Source organism: Suncus etruscus, chromosome 13, assembly GCF_024139225.1.
Source record: "Suncus etruscus isolate mSunEtr1 chromosome 13, mSunEtr1.pri.cur, whole genome shotgun sequence".
NCBI lineage: Eukaryota > Metazoa > Chordata > Mammalia > Eulipotyphla > Soricidae > Suncus > Suncus etruscus.
In genome coordinates, this window is record NC_064860.1 from 80,707,431 (window position 1) to 80,730,793 (window position 23,363).

A 23,363-nucleotide genomic window follows, 5' to 3' on the forward strand; every position below is an offset into this window, starting at 1 on the left:
GATATTTGTCATTCACACTACTGTAAGATAATATCGCATAGTTACCTTTCCCTAAAATCCCATCAGAGAAGTGTCAGTTATTTTCCTCTCCCCATTTTGATGGGATTTTAGATATAAAGGGATTAATATTTGTGAGTAATTTGTATATCTTTTGTATCAACCCTTTATCTAATATGTTGGGTATAAATATCCCACCCAGTTAGCTCTCTTAGTTTTAGCTGTATTTATTTTTGCCATACAGAAACGTTTTAGTTTGATGTAATACAATTTGTTCAGTTTGGATTCAGTAGCCTTTATAAATTGTCTTTTAATATATACTTATTGGAAACATTGTTTCCCATACATAGCATACATTTTGTTTATTTTATCAACTTATGTTACTTGAGTATAATTCAGGATCTTGAGAGGCATTTGAGAACCAGATTAGAACTTTTCCCCTTTCTAAAATGGGGAGATGAAGTGAATAGACACTTCTCTGAGGAAGACCGAAAGATGGTCAACAAACACATGAAAGCATGCTCACCTTCACTCATCATTAGGAAAATCCAAATCAAGACAAGGTACCACCTTACACCAGTGAGGATGACTCACCTCAAAAATAATGGGAACAATCTCTGTTGGCGGGGATGTGGTAGGAAAGGCACTCTCATCCACTGCTGGTGAGAATGCCCCCTAGTCCAACACCAATGGAGAACAGTCTGAAGAGTGCTCAAAGATCTCAGAATTGAGCTGCCATTTGTCCAGCAATTGCTCTCCTAGGTATCTACCCCCAAGTTGGAAGGACATTCATTCCAAAGTATGTGTGCACCCCACTATTTATCACAGCACTCAGTATAATAGCCAGGTCTTGGAACCAACCTCGATGTCCAACAACAGATGAATGGATTATTAAGATGTGGTATCTATACACAATGGCATACTACATGGCAGTCAGAAATGATACAATCACAGACTTTGCAGCAACATGGATGGACCTAGAACATATTATGTTAAACGAAGTAAGCCAAAAGATGAAAGACAAACACAGAATGATAGCACTATTCTGAAGCAAATAGAACATACACCTTATATACAACTAATACTCAACAATCAAATTACAGGGCTTAACAGGGTAGAAACTTCAAACACTGTAACAGTCAATATATATCGGAGAGCAGTGCCCAAAACCCATGAAAGAGGTACAACACAAACTATTGACTACACATTATACCACAAAGAAATTAGCAACAACAGAAACAGCAGCATAGAAAAAACAGGTATGTAATCAGCCTTCTACTACAAAGGCCCATAATAATCCCTTAGGGATCTTATACAGGATTACAGGTAAAGGATACCATGGGAAATCACTGACTCCAACGAAAGCATTTCATAACAATTTTTTAATGCCTTAATCTTACTATATTTAAAATAACCTCTCAGCTTTTCTGTCCACAGGCAGAATACAAAGGATACAAAGGGTGAACAAACTAAGATGCATCTTGGGGTTCACTCACATGAGATACCATACCCAGCTTGCACTATGAGAATGTCCTGATAAAACTCTTTGACAAACCCTTTATCTCTAGGTTATACCTTCTTTTAGGACCTGAAACACGTGCCAGCCAGACCACCGAAGCAGCAACTGTGACCTACAGACTTATACTACAGGCCCTACTCATTGAACACAGTCAAGCAAATTAGCAATCCCTTGCCCTTTTCTTCTCTCTTCTCACTACTTCCTTTTTTTCCTTCTCCTTTTCCTTTTAATTGATTTTTTCTTTTCTTCTCTCCTGCCCCTTCCATATACCTTCCCCTTTCCCCCATTTGGAAATCCGACTATCCCTTCACCCCTTAATCCCACCCAGATTTCCTACCTCATTAAAACTCTTTACCCTGAGTTCTTAATCCATTAGGCAACAAGACTGACCTCCTACCCCAATGAACCAGTACCCAGCACCCAAGTGAAGGGACAAGCAGTCAAGCCCACACCTCGTCCGCTGCAAGAAAGGGCAAACAATTCCCCTGCTGACTCATGCTGCGTGGTCCTCCTTACCAACTCTTCCCAACGTGGACTGTTCCTTGAAACCGGACTTAGCTATAAAAGTATCCCCAATGCAAGAACTCTTCCCAAGACCTCCCTGCTGCAAATCTTTTGCCATTCTCAAGAGGGTCAGGTTGTGTGATGAAAAGGTGCCCGGGAACTCACACACTACAAGAAAATCTCAAAAGACAATGAGGAAACCTATACTATACCTATACAGGTATACCTATACCTATACCTATACAGGTATAAGACCTGTATTACGCCACCTCCTTACCTGCTTTTCCCCAAATGTAAGGTAGTCTCTTGCAACACTTTGTTCCTTTAATCACTTTTTATTTCGTTTTTAAATCTTATATATATATATATGTATATATATAAGCACATATATTTTTATTTCTATTTTTATGTTTTTGGGTGTGTGACCTATTTCTATTTTCTTCTCTTTCCACCCTCAAATGCACCGGCAATATAATGTAACACCATTTCTCCCTGCAAAGGCACACTAAAAAAGGGGGAAATCTTTCCTATAAAAATGAGCTCTTATCTACTAGAGATAAGAACTCATACTTCTTTACAATATAGGGGCATCTCCCACCTTGAAAATATGTCACGTGGACCCAACTTAGACCCCAGGTGATTAGACACCAACCGTCCAGCCTTGAACCCTGGATCCCAGACATAGAAATGACACAGTTCTTCACAACAGCCACAGGAAACAAATCCCATCCGGGACATCCTTAGTACTGCTCGGACATCAGTAAGTGCCAACTCTAATATGATATCCTGACAATGAAGAAACTGGAAACAACTTAACCTAAGAGCAGGTTATCCTACCTCACCAGCTAACGATAAGACAATATCAGAAGACTTGTCACTCTTTAGTCTGTCCAAATGCCAAGATCGCGATTTACAGATGACTGGCTAATAGAACCATGACTAGACTGTATGTATCCTGGGACCAATAAAAAAAGCCCTAGTCTAGGGTTTGAGCTACGACCTGCACAACAACCATGACCTCTAGTTCCAGAGGTCTGTCTGAGACAATTGCAATGGAATGGGTCTTCTGGAAACAACGAAAGATGGTATCCCAGGCCTCATCCTAGGATCAGCGCAAAGACCAAGACCACCAATCACAGAAGAAGGATTAAAATGACACAGAGGGAACAGAACTTCTAGAACCACAAAGAAAGACTTCATCATAAGTTCCACTCCCTGACCTATGCAGATAACTAGATCTCTAGATACAGAGGTCTGATTTTATCACCCAGGATGGAACAGAAGTCTTCCATATACCACAAAAGCACCAAGGGGAGAGTAAATGAACCTGAAAGGAGTCTATAGTTAATCCCATGACAATATACAAGGGTGGAGAAACCCTGGTTCTCTTAGGCCAAGGGAATTCCTTTTCAAATGACCCCAATATTTACTGTGCTGTGCAGGAGGGAAGAAAAAAGAAAAAAAAAAGGCAAAAAGCACAACATTTTTTTAAATTATTTATCTAGTTTTTGCCGATTTATTTGTTTTATTGTGGTTATTGAAGTTGTTATCTCGGTTCATATTTATTTTTTTATTTTTTTCTTTTCTTCCTTTATGTGCTCTGCCATGTTTTTTATCTCAAGACCATGGCCTTTATGTGGTGCTTATCTTTATTGTTGGAGTGTTCACCGGATGTTTTATTTGACACTTCTTTTTGTACTGTTGTGGTGTTCCACCTCCTTTTTCTTCTTTGTCTCTCAAATCTAGGATGAGAGCTTTCAGAAGGACTCCGCCCATTTTCGGTGTATTTGATTTTCCCCCCCAGTTTATTACTTTTCTCTTCTTCAAACAAAACCACATAACTTGAACTATTTAGTCCCACCTCCCAACTAGAGGGGGAATTAAGGGGGGTACCAAGACCAAACAGGTGTAGGACCACTAAGTAAGTTAGCTAGGCACAGAGGGGACCACTTATTCTGGGAGAGCCGGGGGTGAAGGAGAAGGATATGGGGAGTAGGACAAGAACGGAGGTGGAGGGAGGACAATTCGGTGTTGGGAATTCCCCTGATTTTATGTTAATATGTACCTAAAATATTATTGTTAATGATATGTAGGCCACTATGATTAAAATAAAAATTATATTAAAAAAAGAACTTTTCCCCTTTCTGTTTCAGATGCTCTGTGGTATATTTCCTAGCACGTGGAATCATGGGTGAACTAGAGGGTATAATGTTAAGACAAGTCAGTCAGAAGTATGGTAACAACCACAAAATTATTTCTGTCATGTGTGTGGTATAAGAAAACATAATAATGGAATAACTGGTGGCAAAGGCAACAGATCCTGAGAAGAAAACTACAGAACTGAATTTACCAACATGGATGAGGAGAGGGGTAAATGGAAAGGGTCTTTGGTACATTGATGGAGGGAAGCTGATATTATGGTGTTGGTTGTGGTATTAGAACATTGTATACATAAAATATCATTAACAATATTGTTAATCATGACTAGTATTCCATTGTGTGTATAAACGACAACTTCTTTTTTGTTTTGTTTTTCGGGCCACACCCATTTGATGCTTAGGGGTTACTCCTGGCTAAGCGCTCAGATTGCCCCTGGCTTGGGGGGACCATATAGGACGCTGGGGAATCGAACTGTGGTCCTTCCTTGGCTAGCGCTTGCAAAGCAGGCACCTTACCTCTAGCGCCACATCTCCGGCCCCAACGACAACTTCTTATTCACTCCTCTGTTTTTGGACATTTGAATTCGTTTTTAAAGAAACTATGTTTTTAAGAAACAACACCAATTTATATACCCACTAAACATAACACTATTATTAACTTTTCTTAACACTCTCACTTACTTAAAAAAAATTTATAGGCCATTCCACTGGAATGCAAAGATTCTACTGTGATTTTTTCATTTCCATAATATTAAGTAATAATGAGAATTTTTCATGTCTTAGTAAGGCAATTGTTTTCTTCTTAAGAGAAGTATTTAATCAGATCCTTTGCCTGGATTTTAAATTGTTGCATAAATTTTTGTGTAAGCATTTTTTAATTCTAGGTAACAACACCTGTTGTATATAATATATGAAACTACCACCTCCCAATAGTTAGATTGGTTTTTCTTTGTGGTATTTTATTTCAACACATAAAGATTTTAATTTGATGTATACACATTTGTTATATTTTGCTTATGTTTTCCTCACCTTTGTGTAGTCGAGTTTCAAAATTTTTCAGATTATATCTGAGGAGATTGTGACCTGCATTTTCTTCTTGAAATTTATTACTGTAGATATTTTATAGAAAACTTGAATTCATTTTGTATTAAGTGGGGTAATCATAGTGATACATTTTTAATTATCTTTATTTAAACACCGTGATTAATACAACTAGTGATACATTTTTTATTTTGTTTAAGGAGTTTGATTGTTTTTTGTTTTATTAATTTTCATATTTTTAGTTTTTCTAACACTTTTATTTTTAATTTATAAAAATTATGATCTATATTGTACACTATTGATGCCTATCTTGCTGATCAGATATGCACATACAGAGTGATTTTATGTATATAGACTTTTTCACATGCCAGTTTACTAAAATTATGTTTAGTACTTTTTGGTCTTTTTAGAGTATCTTAGAGTACTCTAAGAAGTTATTATATCAATTTCAAGTAGTTAGTTTACTTTCTTCTTTCTAATTTGGATTCCTTTTATATCATTTTCTGTTTTCCATAATTTCAAAAAATTAAAATTAGTGGAGCTAAAAATAGAATTTCTCATCTTATTAAAGAGATAGGGGAAAGTTATCACTGTTTTTCACTGTTCACATGTTAGTTCATCATATATGACATTGAAAGTTTATCACATATGGTCTTTATTATCTTGAAGTATATCCTTATATACTTTGACTTCTAATTTATTAAGTACTTTTGACATAAGTAAATGTTTAATATTCTGGAAACTTTATAGATAATTTGTTCATTTTCTGTTTCCCCTCACTGTAGACAAAATTTTTAATAAAAAAACATGCACTCGGAGTCAGAGAGATAGCACGAAGATAAAGTGTTTGCCTTGCATGCAGAATGTTGGTGGTTCAAATCCCGGCATCCCATATGATCTCCTGAGCCTGCCAGGAACACTTTCTGAGCATAGAGCCAGGAGTGGCCCCTGAGTGCTGCCGAGTGTGACCCCAAAACCAAACAAATAAAAAACATGCACTCAAGATAAAAAATTTATGCTCATTTCAACAATGCTATTAAAACAACATGACATATACCTGGCACTTAAAAATATTTGATATAGTATTAAATTTTATATTTAATATATTTATATTATACATTATATAAATATATATTAAATTTTAAATTAAATATATAAACTATACATATAGTTTTATTAAAAATAAAATTTTAAGTTCAAAGTGTGAGTACAATTATTTTTACATCTTTAGCATGTACAAACTGGGGCTCAAATTTGCATATATCTATTATTAACAACTTAAGACATTTGAAAAGTTACTTATGTTTTAAAGCCTAGGTTTTTTATTTGTTATAAATACAAACATGGATATTGAAAATTAAATATGTTTATTTAATATTTGCAAGGGAAAGACAAAAGTGATAGTACAGTGAGTAGGGGGCTTGACTTCCACACTGCAGACCAGGGCCTAATCCTTACACTCATCATGGTTTTCTGAACTTGTAAGGTACTCTGAGTGTGTCACAAATTAAGAGCAAGCCCTGAATGTTTGAGAAATGGACCCAAAGCAAAAAATGTATAAGTAATAAAAATGACAATGAATAAAAGTTATTGATAATAGTAATATTAATGGTAGTTACAGTTTCTCTTAAGTCACACAAGAGGCAAGTAACTCTCTAAAAGTTAAGCAACACAGATTTTAGAAAATTATTTTAAATTTACATTCTTCAAAACACTGCTGCAACTGAAATGCAAGATAAATAATAATGAGAGGCAAACTTTATAATAACAAGACCACTGAGATCATTACAGTCCTGGAAGCTTCAATAGACATTCCTTAATTATGATATAGGTAGAAATTCCACTAAAAATTATCACCTGTCAAAGAATATTTAGGGGCCAATTCATACCCACTATAGTGCTGAAGTCATAAATGCAGCAAACATAGGTATTCATCAATGTTCATTAGACTTCAATAGCCTTAATCTATCAACCAAACACTTTCCAATAGGTGACTAAACAATGGCTTAAATGATGAAGCCATACTTTTTGCTTTTTTGACAGCATGAAAAAACTTAGATTATTATGCGTAGAGAAATAAGAAATTGAAAGACAATCCTACAATAGTAGTATATATGTTAAATATTAATAAATGAAACAATTAAGCAAACAGGAAAAAATAAAATTCTAGGCTTAGTGAAAACTCTAGTGCTTAGTGGAGATGAAAGGAAGAGTAGTGGGAAGAATGAGGATGTTTTTTTTTGATAGGATGGCACTAGAAATGTGGTAGAAGATGTAGTGTGTCTTACACAGATCTTCAGGTAAAAAGCTACACTCCATGAAAGACTATTTAAACCAATTATAAATACACAACACATCTATTTCCAGAGAATAGATTCAATATAAAATTAAAATAATGACAAAAAAAATAAATAAAACAAGGGATGTTTATAATACTTTTAAGTAGGGGAAAAGGACTTCTTTTCTAATAATTTGAAAAGCTGTATGAAGGATATGATAGTGAATCATCAGTATATCTGGTAGAAAAATATCTAATCCATATAGTCCCAAAGAACGAAAAGTAACATAGAACCAATATGATATGTTACAAAAGTTGTGCAGAAACAAGTGGATTTAGAGAAGACAGAAAGGGGTCAGCTAGAAAGCAAAGGAGAGAGAGGAGCAGTGTGTGACTCTAGATGGGTTAGAATGACAGCAATTTTCAGGGAGTAAGATTGTTTTGGATGTTGATAGTCATGTTCATGACTGGGAATTGATATGGCATTACAAGAACTTTCACACTGAGTTTAAAAGCCATTAGTATTATGAAAAATATAATTTTACCTTTTTTTTTTAAAAAAATATGGAATGCTTCACAAATTTGCATGTCATTCTTGCGCAGGGGCCATGTTAATCTTCTCTGTATCGTTCCAATTTTTGTATATGTGCTGCCGAAGCAAGCACTGATTTTAGCTTGTTTTTGAAACTTTTTATTGACAATCTGGACAATCTGGGTCAAAACTCAAGAATGAACCGAAGGGCACTTGTATGAATGCCACTGATAGAATTCAGATAAGTAAGAATGAAACTTGAACTTGGGTGAAAGAATCAAAACATTGATAGAATATACTTAAAGATTAAATGCGGATAATTAGAAAAAAGAGGATTAGAAGATTATTAAGGGATTTTGCCCTTAACAAATAGAAAAATGTTATATAAATGTTATTTATATTCAGGGAGATCGGAAGGTCCAATTTGGACATGATAACTTGAGATGGCAAAAAAAACCTTTAAATGGTATTTTGAAGAGTTAGGTGGTTTCTAAATGTGAAGCTCAGAGAAACATTTACAGGTATATGACTCTGAAACAGTGAAACTGAAAGATATAATTCGGATAGAATAGAAAATAAATAATTATCATGAAGAAAAATTAATATTTTAAGACTGTGCTGGACAAGAATATGGGAAGAACCCAGTAAAGAAATTTAACCTCCAGCAAAGGAGCAGCTATTTAAATAAGAGGTAGAACAGGGGATGGTATTTCTGAAAATCAGGAATGGTAGTGCATCAGAACTTGGGTAATAAACAATGTTCAAAACATGCATTAGGTTGAGTATAATAGAGACTACTATTCTCTTAGAATAAACAATTGGCTGGGGCTGGAGTGATGGCATAGCTGTAGGGCATTTGCCTTGCACACAGCAACCCAGGATAGGTCTGGGTTCAATACTCAGCATTCCATATTGTCCCTCAAGCCTGCCAGGAGCGATTTCTGAGTGCAGAGTCAGGAGTAACTGCTGAGCACCACTGATGTGCCTGCCAAAAAATAATAAGCAATTGGGACATTAATTAATATAGTATAAGTACTATACCAATTAATTATGGAGAATAAATATAAATAACTGTGATTCTTTTTGTTTAAATTTTTGATGTGATTTCTGATTTTGTTTTGTTTAAATTTCTGATATTTGTATAAAAAATAGGCAAATACAACCCTAGAGAAATTTAAATTTTAACAATAATACCATTATTTTCTTCAGTCCTGTGAGTAATAGGAATGAAAGACTGGCCTGGGAACACTTTAACTTCCCTATCTTACCTCTTAAGAGGTAGAGTCTGTTAAGGGGTACATATTACTTATATTATCCTAATTTTTCTCAGTCTTCTATAGAATTATTTGCTCATTAAATTGCGCCAAAATTTGAAACAAAATAATCACAGTTATTTCTATTTTACTTTCCATAGTTAGTATCCATTCTAATAAAGAGTTATGATTAATATGACTTATGATTAATATGTTACTGGACTAAGTCATGAGTCTTCAAAGAAGAAAGATATACTTTGTCTTTGAAGAACAATATTATTTTTGAAGTGTGTACTACATGGTTGGTGATGCTTCATCTTTTCACAATGATAATAATATCCTCAGATAAGTCAGGGTAGTTTGATCACAATACACACAAAAAGAGCCTGGTCATTAGGTAGTCCCTTATATTAGAGATGTCACTTGAGAACTTTTGCAGAAAGGAAAATTCAAAGTTAATTAGGTCTTCTTGTTTTGCTCATCTTGCCTTCAAATGCAGGGATACTGTTCTATCATTTATATATTATTCTTCCTCAAAATACCAGGTAGTGTTCCTGGCTGGTTACTCCATTTCAAAAAAACGAAGTGTGACAGGTCAGTTGTGAAACAATAATAAGGATTAGATTCTGGAAAGTTAATTGTATTCATAGAAAGATGTAAAATATAATGTGTTAGGTCTTCATATTGCTTTTAGGTAATCCTAGATTTCTACCAATGTACAAATCAGAACCAAAAGGGATATCGGAGAGGAAGAGAAAATAAAAAGCAGTGATTCAAAGAGCAAATAATTCTATGGAAGATTGGGAAAAATTAGGACAATTTAAGTAATATTTACTCCTTTAGCAGACTACTTCTTAAGAGGTAAGATAGGCAAAAGGGTTCCCAGGCCAGTCTTTCATTCCTGTCATTACTTGCAGACTAAAGTGAATAATGGTATTATTATTAAAATTTGAATTTCTCAAGGGTTCTATTTGCCTATTTTCTATATAAGAACTTTAAAGTCATAGCGAATAGTACCACCAAAGTTCACAGACAGGATTTCACTAGAGTCCAGTTTTTTGAGCTTGCCTAATAAGGACCACCATGGAGTTGAGCAAAATGCTTATTATTTCTTCAAATTAAAAACAGGCATTTAAGAGCACCCAGTTCTGTAACATTTTTTCTGAAGCACGTGGGATATTTTTGTAGAGGCCCAAGAATGAGCAGTGCTGCTCATTCTTCATTTCAAAGTTTTTGAATAGTTCTGAAATATAGTTAAAACTTTTATTTTTACTTCTTTGGATTAAGATGAAGTGAGCATGTATATTTCTAGGGCTCTGGATTACTAGAAATAATAATCTGTTTTGTTCTGACTTTAAGTGCCCATTTATTGAAAGTCCTCATTTTTCCCTTCTTTTTTCATCTTTCCTGAAGTTTATATTCTTACATAACATTATCATTTTAAAATCTACAATATATATCTATGTATATTGTATTATTTTTCTTTTCCATCATTGATTTCTTCATCCATTCATCCATCCATCACTCATTTATTAAATAGTCATTTAGCAAATATTGCCTTTTCCTTTTTCTTTTTTCTTTCCTTCCTTCCTTCCTTCCCTCCTCCCTCCCTCCTTCTTCCCTCCTCCTTCCCTCCCTCCCTCCCTTCCTTCCTTCCTCCCTCCCTTCCTCCCTTCCTCCCTCCCTCCCTCCCTCCCTCCCTCCCTCCCTCCCTCCCTCCCTCCCTCCCTCCCTCCCTCCCTCCCTTCCTTCCTTCCTTCCTTCCTTCCTTCCTTCCTTCCTTCCTTCCTTCCTTCCTTCCTTCCTTCCTTCCTTCCTTCCTTCCTCCCTTCCTCCCTCCCTCCCTCCCTTCCTCCCTCCCTTCCTTCCTTCCTCCCTTCCTTCCTTCCTCCCTCCCTCCCTCCCTCCCTCCCTCCCTCCCTCCCTCCCTCAGAAATAGAGGAACTGGGAACCACCAACATTATACCTAGCAATGCTTGAAACATGGAATCCTGAGATTGGATTTCAGGCCTTTATTATGCAGTGCGTAATATTGGCACTGGATTTTTCTTCCTGGTCCCCAAAAGTTTACCAAGTTTTAGCAATGTGGCAGGCACTCGGTATAGTGTGATAGACAAAATATGTTTCTGTGTTTCTGTTTTTATTTTCAAAGCCAGTCAAATTGAGCAGTGGAGGGATTATAGACCAACTTTTGTGATTCTATCTGTGTTTCTATTCTATACAAATGAAAAGGGTCTAGAATGAAAGAAAGATAAAGGGTCTAGAATGTTCTCCTAAAAATAGGGAGGACAGAATAGCATGTTTTACTAAGTAAACATGTTTCTAGATTTTCCTAGGACTTGAATCTTTATTTTTAAATATTAAATATTCAAAAGATTAGTACATAATTTTTTTTATTAAAAACTTCCTTTCTTACCTCTTAACAATGTTATTTTAATGTTTGTGGTCTAATGTCACCACCAAAACTGGTGACTCAGAATAGACATTTCCGTACTAAAATAATTTTTTTGTTTTTCGGGCCACACCCATTTGATGCTCAGGGGTTACTCCTGGCTAAGTGCTCAGAAATTGCCCCTGGCTTGGGGGGGACCATATGGGATGTCGGGGGATCGAACCACAGTCCTTCCTTGGCTAGTGCTTGCAAGGCAGACACCTTACTTCTAGCGCCACCTCGCCGGCCTCATGTACTAAAATCTTAGTAGTTAAACTATTTAGGATCTTACCATTGCTTATCACCAAAGATGCTCCGAAGCTGAGGACTGGTTGTCTTTTCTTTATTTATTGTATAGATTTTTCCATCTAAATATCTCTCCTGAGCTTATTGATTATTTTTCTCCACTGTATTTAACAAAAAAGAATCCCTAACCACTCTCCAGAAGATTGCTTCATTTTTGTCTTTTTGTCTTTGTCCCCATTAAATCCTGTATTCCCTGTATCCCCCTGCTTGCCATAGCTGCCTGGTCATGTCATTCTACCCATACAATATTTCAATTTGTCTTATTTTTGTTCCCCTGGTGCCACTTTGTCCCATATCTGGGGAGTATTTTTAATTTTTTATTATTTTATTGGCAACTGACAAGTTGTCTAACATTTCAAGGAATAAAAATTTAAAGGCATGTTCTGATGTCTTAAAAATCCTCTTGGCTCCATGTAGCACTGGATTGCCACTTTTCCAAAGAAAATGAAAGGCCTAGATCATTAGTTTACAAACTTTATGAGTTTTTGAAATTCTTATGGGCTGTGTTTTATGCCTTAGACTCTAAAATCTCCTTGCAGGATTGGGCAGTGCTGGCTGCTGGTGGAGCAGACACAAAACAAACATATCCCAAATGGCCATGTTGTTTTTCTTTCAAGGAACCCTTAGGGGTTAGTCTGAGGGAAAAAGGCAGGAAGAAAAAAAATCTATAACCTTCAATGTACAAATCTTAAAACCAGAGTCAGCCCCTATGGAGAGAAAAAAAGGTACAATAAAAAAAAAGGTGCAATGATGATTAAAAGAGTCTCTTAAGACAGAAGCCAACACAAACTGCAAGATACAAAGAAGAGCTAAATTCTACTTGATCCAGATTAAATTTTAGAGATTCAAAATAATTCTTCTAGACACATAGAACAGTCTTGTGGGTGCTTCCAACAGCCAGAAACACACCACTATGTCTTCTTGCTTTAGAGTTTCTTCTAACGGGGCCATAAAAAAGTCTGCATTATTTGTAGGCTTTAGAAATATTGCCTGATACTAGAACTAAAATAAGCTCACTGGAATTCTGAAAATATAAAAAAAATATTATTCTTGATTACTTTTTATCTTGTATAAAAAAGTTAAAGATTGAAAGATCCAATCTATCAACTCCTTCCTTTTACCAATATGTAGACCTGAGTCTATTAAATAGATTCACTTTTGCCTGAATGGCTACTTAAAAACAAAAATGAAAATAATCATAAAAATACATGAACTCAATTCTGAACTCAATTCTGCTAAATGGTGTTTTAATTTTAGAATCTTACATAATCTTAGTGAACTTAGACTTCATATACGTTAGAACATATAACAAAATTGCCAACAAATTAAATTAAAATAAATTTTTTCTACCAAGTTTTTAAAAGTTTTCATTTAAAAAGATGACTCTTTCTTGTTTATTGCTGTACTTTATTTCTATACCTTGATGTTTTGAAATAATGGTGTGTATTTTCAAGAAAATATCTTTTACTTTTTGTGGATTTTTTGGTGGGTTTTCATTTGTTTGTTTGTTTGTTTTTGTTTGTTTGTGGGCCACACTGATGCTCAGGGGTTACTCCTGGCTCTGCACTCAGAAATTGCTCCTGCTTGGGAGACCATATGGGATGCAGGGGATGGAACCGAGGTCCATCCTGTGTCTGCTGCATGCAAGGCAAATGCCCTACAGCTGCACTATCGCTCCAGCCCCAATCTTTCACTTTTATAAATACATGTCTCTTTTGTATATGTATACATATATGTTCACTTTTATTACATGCATACATAAAATGTAAGTATAGTTATAACATAAAATCTTCTTGTTAATTATTATAATTAATTTTGGGAGTCTGTGGATTGTTGGGCAACACCAGTTGTGAACAGAGCTTACTCCTGGCTTTGTGCTCTGAGATCGCTCATAGCAGGACTCAGGACTCATATAGTGTTCCTAATATGGTTTCTAGATTGGCCAAATGCAAAACAAATACTCCAATGCCTGTGCTAATCTCTGGCCAAAGCATTAGTATAAATCCCCTATCCGTGCAATAAATCAGGTTGTCTGTTCTATATAGTGCCTATAGCCTACTATGTGTATGACTACTATAAACACCACTGATGGACTCTCTGTGTCATTATGCTTTTCTAAGATCCTAATTAAATAGCTAAATAAAACCATAACTAGAAGAATGCAGCCTGCAGTTTCAAGATTTCTTTGCTACCTGGTTTCTTTTCAGGTTCTACAGTAGGGAAGTAAAAGAAACAGATTGGAATTCAGGAAAATAAGATAAGTTTTTCTCCTTGTTTTGGTGTTAAGATTGCATAGCATTAGCAATTAGGCCATTTATTAACTGAATTTGATAAATTGAATCAAAGAGACATAACTCTTCTCTGCTCTCTTAGACAGGCTGGAGGCTGCTTCCTTATATCCTGTGGGTTAAAATATGTGCGTTGGGATAATGTATGTATAAAGTTATGACTAATAGTATTGCAAGTAAGGTACTTAAATCCTTAACAAAAAAGGAAAATATATTTACATATAGTGTTCTTTTGTTCTTTCACTCCTTCAGCACATATATAATGAACTCATATGGTGCTGCCTTTCTTGAAATATGAAACATGATTTCTGTTTTCAAAGTGTATCTAAATTGATATAACTTGATTTAGACAATAGAAACTTTGGAAGTTTACACCTTGTTAAAGATAAGATCAACAAAAGATGAATAGATATATTAGTTTTATGATATATAATATATAATTATACATAATATATAATATAGTTTTAATAAAACTATAATTATAAAGAATTTCAGTGAAATAGAATATAGAAAATAGGGGATAAGGCATACACCTTGCATGCCACCTACCCTAATTCAATTCTGGTAACACATAGGGTTCTGAGCACCTTTGGGAATACTGCTAGACAATGAGGCAGGAATGCCAAGTGTGGCCTATCCCCTGAGAAAAAAATGTTATTATAAGAAGGCAATAAATTTATCACAATTCAAATATAGAATGCCATGTCATAAAAGATACCATGCATTAATTAAAATGCTCTGAGAGATATTTGTGACACATAAATTGACAAAACATTAAAATTATTATAAAATTATAACCAAAACCCAACTCAACAAAATTAAAAGTTCTCAAAAATCATAGAAAGCAAGAGAAAACTTAAATGGCAAAACAGTAAAAGTTTTAACTTCCTTGTATGCAAATTAAAATAGCTGTAAAATTGAAAAATTATGATAAAAGCAAGTGAAAAAATCTAAATGTGTCGAGTTTTGCCTGGAATGGCAATGATTTTGATTTAGAGGAATAAATGATAATTTATGTATTTTTGAAGATATATGTGTTTCAAGCTCTTTGAGGAATAATTATGAAATTAATACAAGTGAAAATATATCTAGCATATGTTGTGGCCTAATGTTCCATATGTAGGGTGTACATAAAAACACATGAGTGGGGATTTATGCTGTTGTTTCAACACTGTTGAAAATAGTAAATGCTTAAAATGGTTTAAGCTCTCAGTAAGAATAGAATAATTAAAACATCATAGAGTTGAACTATTATAGTTTCCAAAAATTGTTCCAGAAATAGAACACAAAATTTAACAACATTAAAAGAAGTATTTTCTTGAAAATAAAAATGTGATCAAGATACAACAGAAATGCAGGGACTGTAGAGATAGTACAATAGTTAAAGGTGCTTCCATACATACACACAACCAGTCATTTTTCATCTCTAGTACTGTATGTAGACCCTCAGACATGACCAAGAGTGATCACTGAGCAGAGTCATGAATAATCCTTTAACAAAGGTGGATTTTATTTATTTTAATCATAAAGTCAGGGTGAACAATAAGATGGGATTGTTGCATGGTGGTTATTATTCTGCTTTCTTGCATAACCATAGCTCTTCAGCACATATCTGATAGCCTCACTATTTTCTTCAGGAAGGGAGTATCTGGCAATGACACACGAAGGGAGACATCAGTTATAGCTACACATTTGAATTCTCTTAACACGGAAGCAAATAAAGCAATATGTTAACATTCATTACATTTGGAGAAAATAAAATCCATCATTTTAAATAGCAAATAATTTTGGACCTCCAGTTTAGGGTTGCACTTTTTTCTGTGTTCAAATTCCAGTATGTTGAGAATTTGTTGGTTTTTTTCTTTCTTTTTTTTTCAAAAGAAAAACAAGTATTTCAAAGAACAAAATTGGTATGTTTTAACCTGCAGCAAATTTATTTATTTTGGCTAAAATATTGGAGATTTATGAATGATGATTAAAATATAAAAATGCTAGCATTTATTTCATTGTTATAATTCCAGAAGGCCATTCTCCAACATGAATTTCCAGACAAATTGCGAGTGTGGCTTTTGGCTATTTTTTTAAATTGCTAGTTTATTTTGGATGATTTATTCATGTAAATCATTGGAGAATGGGCAAGCTTCTATTTCCTTCCTAAACCATAGTGCCCTCACTCTAAAATGCTGTACATGAGCAAGACCAGTGGTAAATTCCTGGGAAATATACTATAAATTTCTTATTTAAAAGTTCCTTTTTTTAATTTCTTTTCCCCCCTATCTTTCACAATAGCATACATCTTGTCTTCTCTTGCAAAATTGTCAAGGAGTTAATATTGCCATTTCTTTCTCCCTTTGTCATTATTCTTATACTAAAAGGGGCATCTATACAAATTAGGAAAAACAGTGATTCACATAGCCAGAGCCTCTTGTCTATGAAGTGCAGTGATTTCTCTGTGCCAAAAATCAGACCAAGAATAAAATTTAATTTATGTTGTCCTTTAAAATTTCACTATCATTGAAAAGTGGCATCTGTTTTGGCTATTTTAAATCACTGATATTTTAAAGGTTCAAACATATTTCCAAGGAGTTGCAAGTAAACAGATATATCTTCACTTTGCATCCAGAGAAATGTGTCTAGGTGCTTTTGAACCATTGGACACACTGTCACTAGAGATTTGGTGGTGATTTCAGAAGCTGTGCCTTCTTCACTGTGACTCAACAGTGACGTATCATTCATTGGTTGGAATTTACACCGTGTTGCATTGCATACCAAAAGTTCAGGTTTGGTGTGATCAGTGAAATGAATTTTCTTTTCACTATCCATGTCTGCTATTCACAATCTAATAAAAGGTGATTAAGGACACTCTAACTCTATAGATGTAAAATTCTCATGATTAAAAGATATCACCAAGATCTGGAAAGATAGCATTAAGGCATTTGACTTGCATTTCACCAACCCTGGTTGGTACCTGGTACCAGATATGATCCTTCAAAGAACTGCCAGGAATTAAGTTCTGAGCACCGATATGTGCAAAGGGAGAAAAAAAAAAGATAATACTAATGTCTTAAAATCAGATTGAAGGAAATCAATGCTGAGTTATATTAAAATTCTTCCTTAATGAGTATTTTTTAATAAAGAGGTATTTATTGTTAATTTTTCTCCACTCATTTGCAAAAAAAGTATTTTAAATGGGCTTGCTTGCTAATTAAAATATATACTTTCTTTTCTTAAATGACTTGTTTATAAATGTTTTGTTAAAAGTTTTCACTACTTTTCAGCTTGACCTGCAGTTTAGCGGTTTTAAAGAGCATTTTAGTGATGGGTGCAGCCTAATGATGTACAAGAATGGTATTGAGGCTGTTTTGGAGACCAATGTAATAGCCTTATTTTCTACTTAACTCAAAGTGGAAGAATTCTACTGTTGATTCACCTTAAATGAACCTCTTTGCCAGCGTGAGTTTTTATTGTGGACAACTCAAAATATTTTGCCTACCTGTTAAGATCAGCATTTTAGGGAATACCTAGAACAGTGTTTTTCTGACAGCATTGATATATGCTCAATTTCAAGCCAGTATTAACTATATATTTTAAGAGAAGAAATAGTTTTTTTTTATTATCTAGAATGGGCAATCTTAAGGTTTTTAATTAGAGGCTTTCTCCTAAAGTTCAAAAATATATTCAGATATAAAATATGATGTCTTCACCCAATAGCTGTACTAAAAGATAAAATTTTAATTAGAATTAAATTTTAATCATTTTATGTTACAATTAGCTTATTTGATTGACCTTTTGTTCTTTCTGTTAACTACTTAAAAACTTTAAGAAACTAGTCATATATGGCTGAAAGTATTGCTAAATATAATCCTACATTAAAATATCATTTTACAAGAAAATAATAAGCTTAAGGATGATGATGTTTTGAAAATTTGTAAATAGAATGTGGAATATAGTTTTGTTCATTCTTTGTTTGGTTCTTCTGCCCAAAGCCTTGTACCAATTTCCAATTTTACAATGATGGGCTGGAGAGATAATACAGTTGATAGGACACTTACCTTGAATATTTCATTTCCTGTACTCCCTAGAATCTGCTGAGCACTACCAGGAATGATCCCCAATTACAAAGTCAGGAGTAAACCCTGAGCACCACTGGATGTGGAACCCAAATAAACAGTATATATAAACAATATATATATAAAATATATATAACAGTATATATATAAACAGTATATATATAAACTCAAATATATAAAGTGAGATTCAAACTATATATAAATATATTTACAACAATTAGTTTCCAAATTGTAGTCTTTGTAACCAAATATTACAAATCATGATCACTTCAGCATGAAACAAAGATTAAACTCTCTTCCTTTGTACATCTTTCTTCTTTTTTCTTTCCTTCTTTCTTTATCTTTCCTTTCTTTCTATTTTCTTTCTTTCTTTCTCTCTCATTTTCTCTCTCTTTCTCTCTCTTTCTTTCTTTCTTTCTTTCTTTCTTTCTTTCTTTCTTTCTTTCTTTTTCTTTCTTCTTTCTTTCTTTCTTTCTTTCTTTCTTTCTTTCTTTCTTTCTTTCTTTCTTTCTTTCTTTCTTTCTTTTTCTTTCTTTCTTTCTTTCTTTCTTTCTTTCTTTCTTTCTTTCTTTCTTTCTTTCTTTCTTTCTTTCTTTCTTTCTTTCTTTCTTTCTTTCTTTCTTTCTTTCTTCTTTTTCTTTCTCTCTCTCTCCCTTCCTTCCTTCCTCCTCCCTCCCTCCCTCCCTCCCTGCCTCCCTCCCTCCCTGCCTCCCTCCCTCCCTGCCTCCCTCTCTCCCTCCCTCCCTCCCTTCCTTCCTTCCTTCCTTCCTTCCTCCCTCCCTCCCTTCCTTCCTTCCTTCCCTTCCTTCTTCCTTCCTTCCTTCCTTCCTTCCTTCCTTCCTTCCTTCCTTCCTTCCTTCCTTCCTTCCTTCCTTCCTTCCTTCCTTCCTTCCTTCCTTCCTTCCTTCCCCTCATTCCCTCCATTTCTCCCTCCTTCCTTTCATTCCTCCCTCTCTCCCTTCTTTCCTTTCTTCCTTTCTTCTTTTCTTTTCAGCAAGGCAATGCCCTACCTATCTCTCTCACCCAACAAGCACTTTTCAAAGGTAGCTTCCATCCAGATTTTAACCCCTTGCCAAAGGCATAATTTGGTGTGACAGACTATTTTGCTCTCTTGCAGAATTACTCAACCAAAAGTTAGTACTAATCCAATTTAAACACTTGAAGCTTTTTTTTTTTTTAAGTCAGCTATAAAGAGCAGTTATAGGTGGCCAAATCAAGAGCACCGTGGGTAGGGCATTTGCCTTGTATTTGCCTTGCAAACCCAAGTTTCATCCCTGGCATCCCATATGGTCTCTCAAGCTCACCAGGAGTGATTTCTTTTTATTTGTTTGTTTGTTTGTTTATTTATTTTTGTCTTTTTGGTCACTCTCGGTGGTGCTCAGGGGTTACTCCTAGCTCTGAGCTCTGAAATCACCCCTGTCAGGCTGGGGGGACCAGATAGGATGCCAGGATTCAAACTACCATCTGTCCTGGGTCGGCCACGTGCAAAGCAAACACAATACCTCTGTGCTATCATTCCATTCCTACCAGGAGTGATTTCTAAATGCAGTGGCAGAAGTAACCCCTGAGACCCACTGGATGTGTTCCCCCTCCAAAAGAAAAAAAAGAAAAAGAAAAAGAGCATTAATAAACTAAAACTTTTTTAAAAAAAATCAGGAGAAGAAATTTGTTTGAAACTAGAACTAAGATAGATCTAGAAAGAATCTGGAAAAAGGCAGGCCATTTGGGTGAGGAGGCAGTGTGGGAAAAAATAAGTTTATTACTATTCTGGCAAAGGAGTATAAAAGCTGGAATTGATATATAATGTGATGTACAGAGCGTGACTGTGCATGGCCTAGCTGGACTTACTCCATCTCCTCAGGCTTCTGTAACTCCCTTTGATATTTTTAAGCTTGAGATTATGTACTGAAGTCAGTTTAAAAGTTGTAGTTTCAGAATTTTCAGAGGTAACTCACATGGTATGCTAAACAGACTATCAAATTGAAAACCTTCATTGTTCTCACCTCATGTCCTTATGCAATATGTAAATCAATACAAAGAAATAAGGAATAATGTTCAACTTGTAAGAAAGTGCATGTATCCTTAAAGCCTTTATGTGATTGCTAGAAAGAAAATAAACAATTTTCAATCACTGATTTAAATGCTAAAATGTATTTAAAAATGGGGGAATATGGGAATTTTCACCTTGACAGTTTCTTATTTCTGAATACATTTACATCTTTTCATATTAACTCTGAAGTATTCAATGCACCAAAAAAGAAAGAAAGAAAGAAAGAAAGAAAGAAAGAAAGAAAGAAAGAAAGAAAGAAAGAAAGAAAGAAAGAAAGAAAGAAAGAAAGAAAGAAAGAAAGAAAGAAAGAAAGAAAGAAAGAAAGAAAGAAAGAAAATAAAGAAATAAAACCACAAAGATAAAACTGATAGAGAGGGGGCGGAGCCATGGTGCAAGCGGTAAGGGTTCTGCTTGAGAGCGTTAGTATAGGAGGGATCACCTTTCAATACCCCGGCATCCCGTATGGTCCCCCCAAGCCAGGAGTAATTTCTGAACGCATAGCCAGGAACAACCCCTGAGTGTCACTGGGTGTGGCCTACCTCCCACCCATCCAGAATTGATAGAGAAATCCAAAAATCCAAAGAAAGACAAATAGGTTTAAACATTCTAATTCTCTCCAGATTTTCTGAAACTACTTATTCGCTACAAGTACTCATTTCTTCTTTTATTTTTTTAAAAACGTCGGTATTGTGTAACAATCTGAAGAAAATTTATATTTAGGTTACTTTATATTATTTTTAATTATAGTAAAATTTATCTTTTTATGTAATAGATGTCATAATAAATATTACTTGTTAAATGAAGAAGCAAGATACTGTCATATTAAACACTAGACTAATGACTGAACTGTTTTTAATGCCATGTTAACCTATATAAGCAAACAAAGCAGAAGCTTATCAGTGTCTTAAGTTTATAAAATTAGAGACAGTCAAAAGGATCTAGCTAGATACTTATTTCTTTGCTTCTTCATTTTCTCTAGAAAAGTCTTGAATCGATTGGTGAAGGACCCTCACCTAATTCTGATTTATACAAATCTTTGTTCAATTTTTAAATAGTTAAGTAAAAATTTAAATATTTCTCAGTTTATCTTTAACAATATTAGAGGTCCAATTTGAATTTTTTTGTTATCTTAAGTAGTATTGTTAACTAATTTGAAATTATAACTAAAAATTCTTTATCTGGAGGAATAATACAAATACATATTGGGGCATGCAATTTCCAGGAAGAAATAACAATAATTATTAAAAAAGTTAACAGTAAGTAATTCTTTTACTTTGAAAATGAATTATCTTAAACTTGCGTTTTACGTACCAGAAAATTTGCATTTTATGTGCCAGAAAATAATGATCCTTATGAAAATAATATAATTTGTAATTTTCCTTTGGGGTTGAAAGGCATAGAAAAATTGGGACGTAGAATTTGTTTAAAATCCAGAACTGAGAGAACTGTCCTGGGAACTTGGTTGATGTTGATGAATGAAATGTCATGCCACAAAAATTCAGCACTCTCTAGTTCATTCTTTCTCCTACACATCTACCACATAATGTTTTGGTAGACTTCTATAATATAGAACATAAACCATAAAGATATTAGGAAAATCTGAGCATGTTTTGCCTCACTTTTGAAGTGGCATGATAAAAATTTCAAGTCCAGTAGTATATTACATAAATTCCACAGTGTTATTACCTATTCTCACAGGGGTAGTTTAATGGAGATATAAAAGGATACAGGAGTCCTCAAAGAAAACCTCATTAAAACATATGGTTCTTCAAAAAATAAACAGCACAAATAATTTATTTTAGCCATGAGAATCCACAGTTAAACTACCAGGCCCAGTAACACATAGCTGATCTCAATACCCTATATAAAAAGAATTGGTCACAGGGAGTTCCAAAACAAATACATTGACAACAGTGCCATAATCCAAGTTATTAGCATTTGCTGATCACATGGTTTTTGGTTATATCATTAAATATTCCACAAACATTTTTCCTGACCTTCCTTTTATTCCCTACTGCTATGAGTCACTAGACAGTATATAAAGTAAGGAAAAGGATGTCAAATTTAATTTGTATTTCACTTAAACAGTAAATACATTATTTAAGTAACATTGCAGACATATTTAGATTAAAAATTAAAATTTAACTATTTATATTGTATACAAGAACATTGATTCTTATTTGAAAGATATTAGAAATTGTCCTTCTGAAAATCACCAGATATAATGACCAATCACATCTGTTATGTAAATATTTTCTATATCTATTATTGAGTTTAGGGAATGGCTTAAATGACTTCTGGGAACCCTATTCAATCTCATGTTTTCAGGCACAGAATTACATGGTTATTAAATAATAAGTTCTCCAAAACTCCAAGAAAGCAGAGATGTGTGTCTTCTCAGTGCCAGCAATGCAACATAACAAAGTACTAACTTTGTAGACATTTAGTAAATAAATAGGGTAAAAGATGAATAAATAAGAAAAGTCGTTTGAGACATGTTAATTTCAGAAATAATATAAAATTAGACCGTGCATTGTTTTTCATTATGACCCCAGAACAAAAGACCACGTAGGTCCTTCATCGCAACATTTTAAATATGCATGATTAAAGCTGTATTCTAAGGGGTATCTTCCACTTTGAAAATATGTCACATGGACCCAACTTAGACCCCAGGTGATTAGACACCAACCGTCCAGCCTTGAAGCCTGGACCACAGACATAGAAACGACACACTTCTTCACAACAGCCACAGGAAACAAATCCCAACCGGAACATCCTTAATAGTGCTCGGACACCAACAAGTGCCAGCCCTAACATGATACCCTGACAACGAGGAAAATGGGAACAACTTGACCTAACAGCAAGTTATCCTACCTCACCAGCTAACGATAAGACAAAATCAGAAGACCTGTCACCCTTTGGTCTATCCAAATGC

General features: G+C 34.5%; 1 non-coding gene across 1 annotated transcript; it reads right to left on the reverse strand.

Annotated features, from left to right (window-relative positions):
• Positions 1-8,056: 8,056 nt before the first annotated feature.
• LOC126026665 (U6 spliceosomal RNA) lies at positions 8,057-8,163 on the reverse strand. Its single transcript, XR_007501889.1, has one exon. It is a non-coding gene; the product is annotated as a U6 spliceosomal RNA (small nuclear RNA).
• Positions 8,164-23,363: the final 15,200 nt, after the last annotated feature.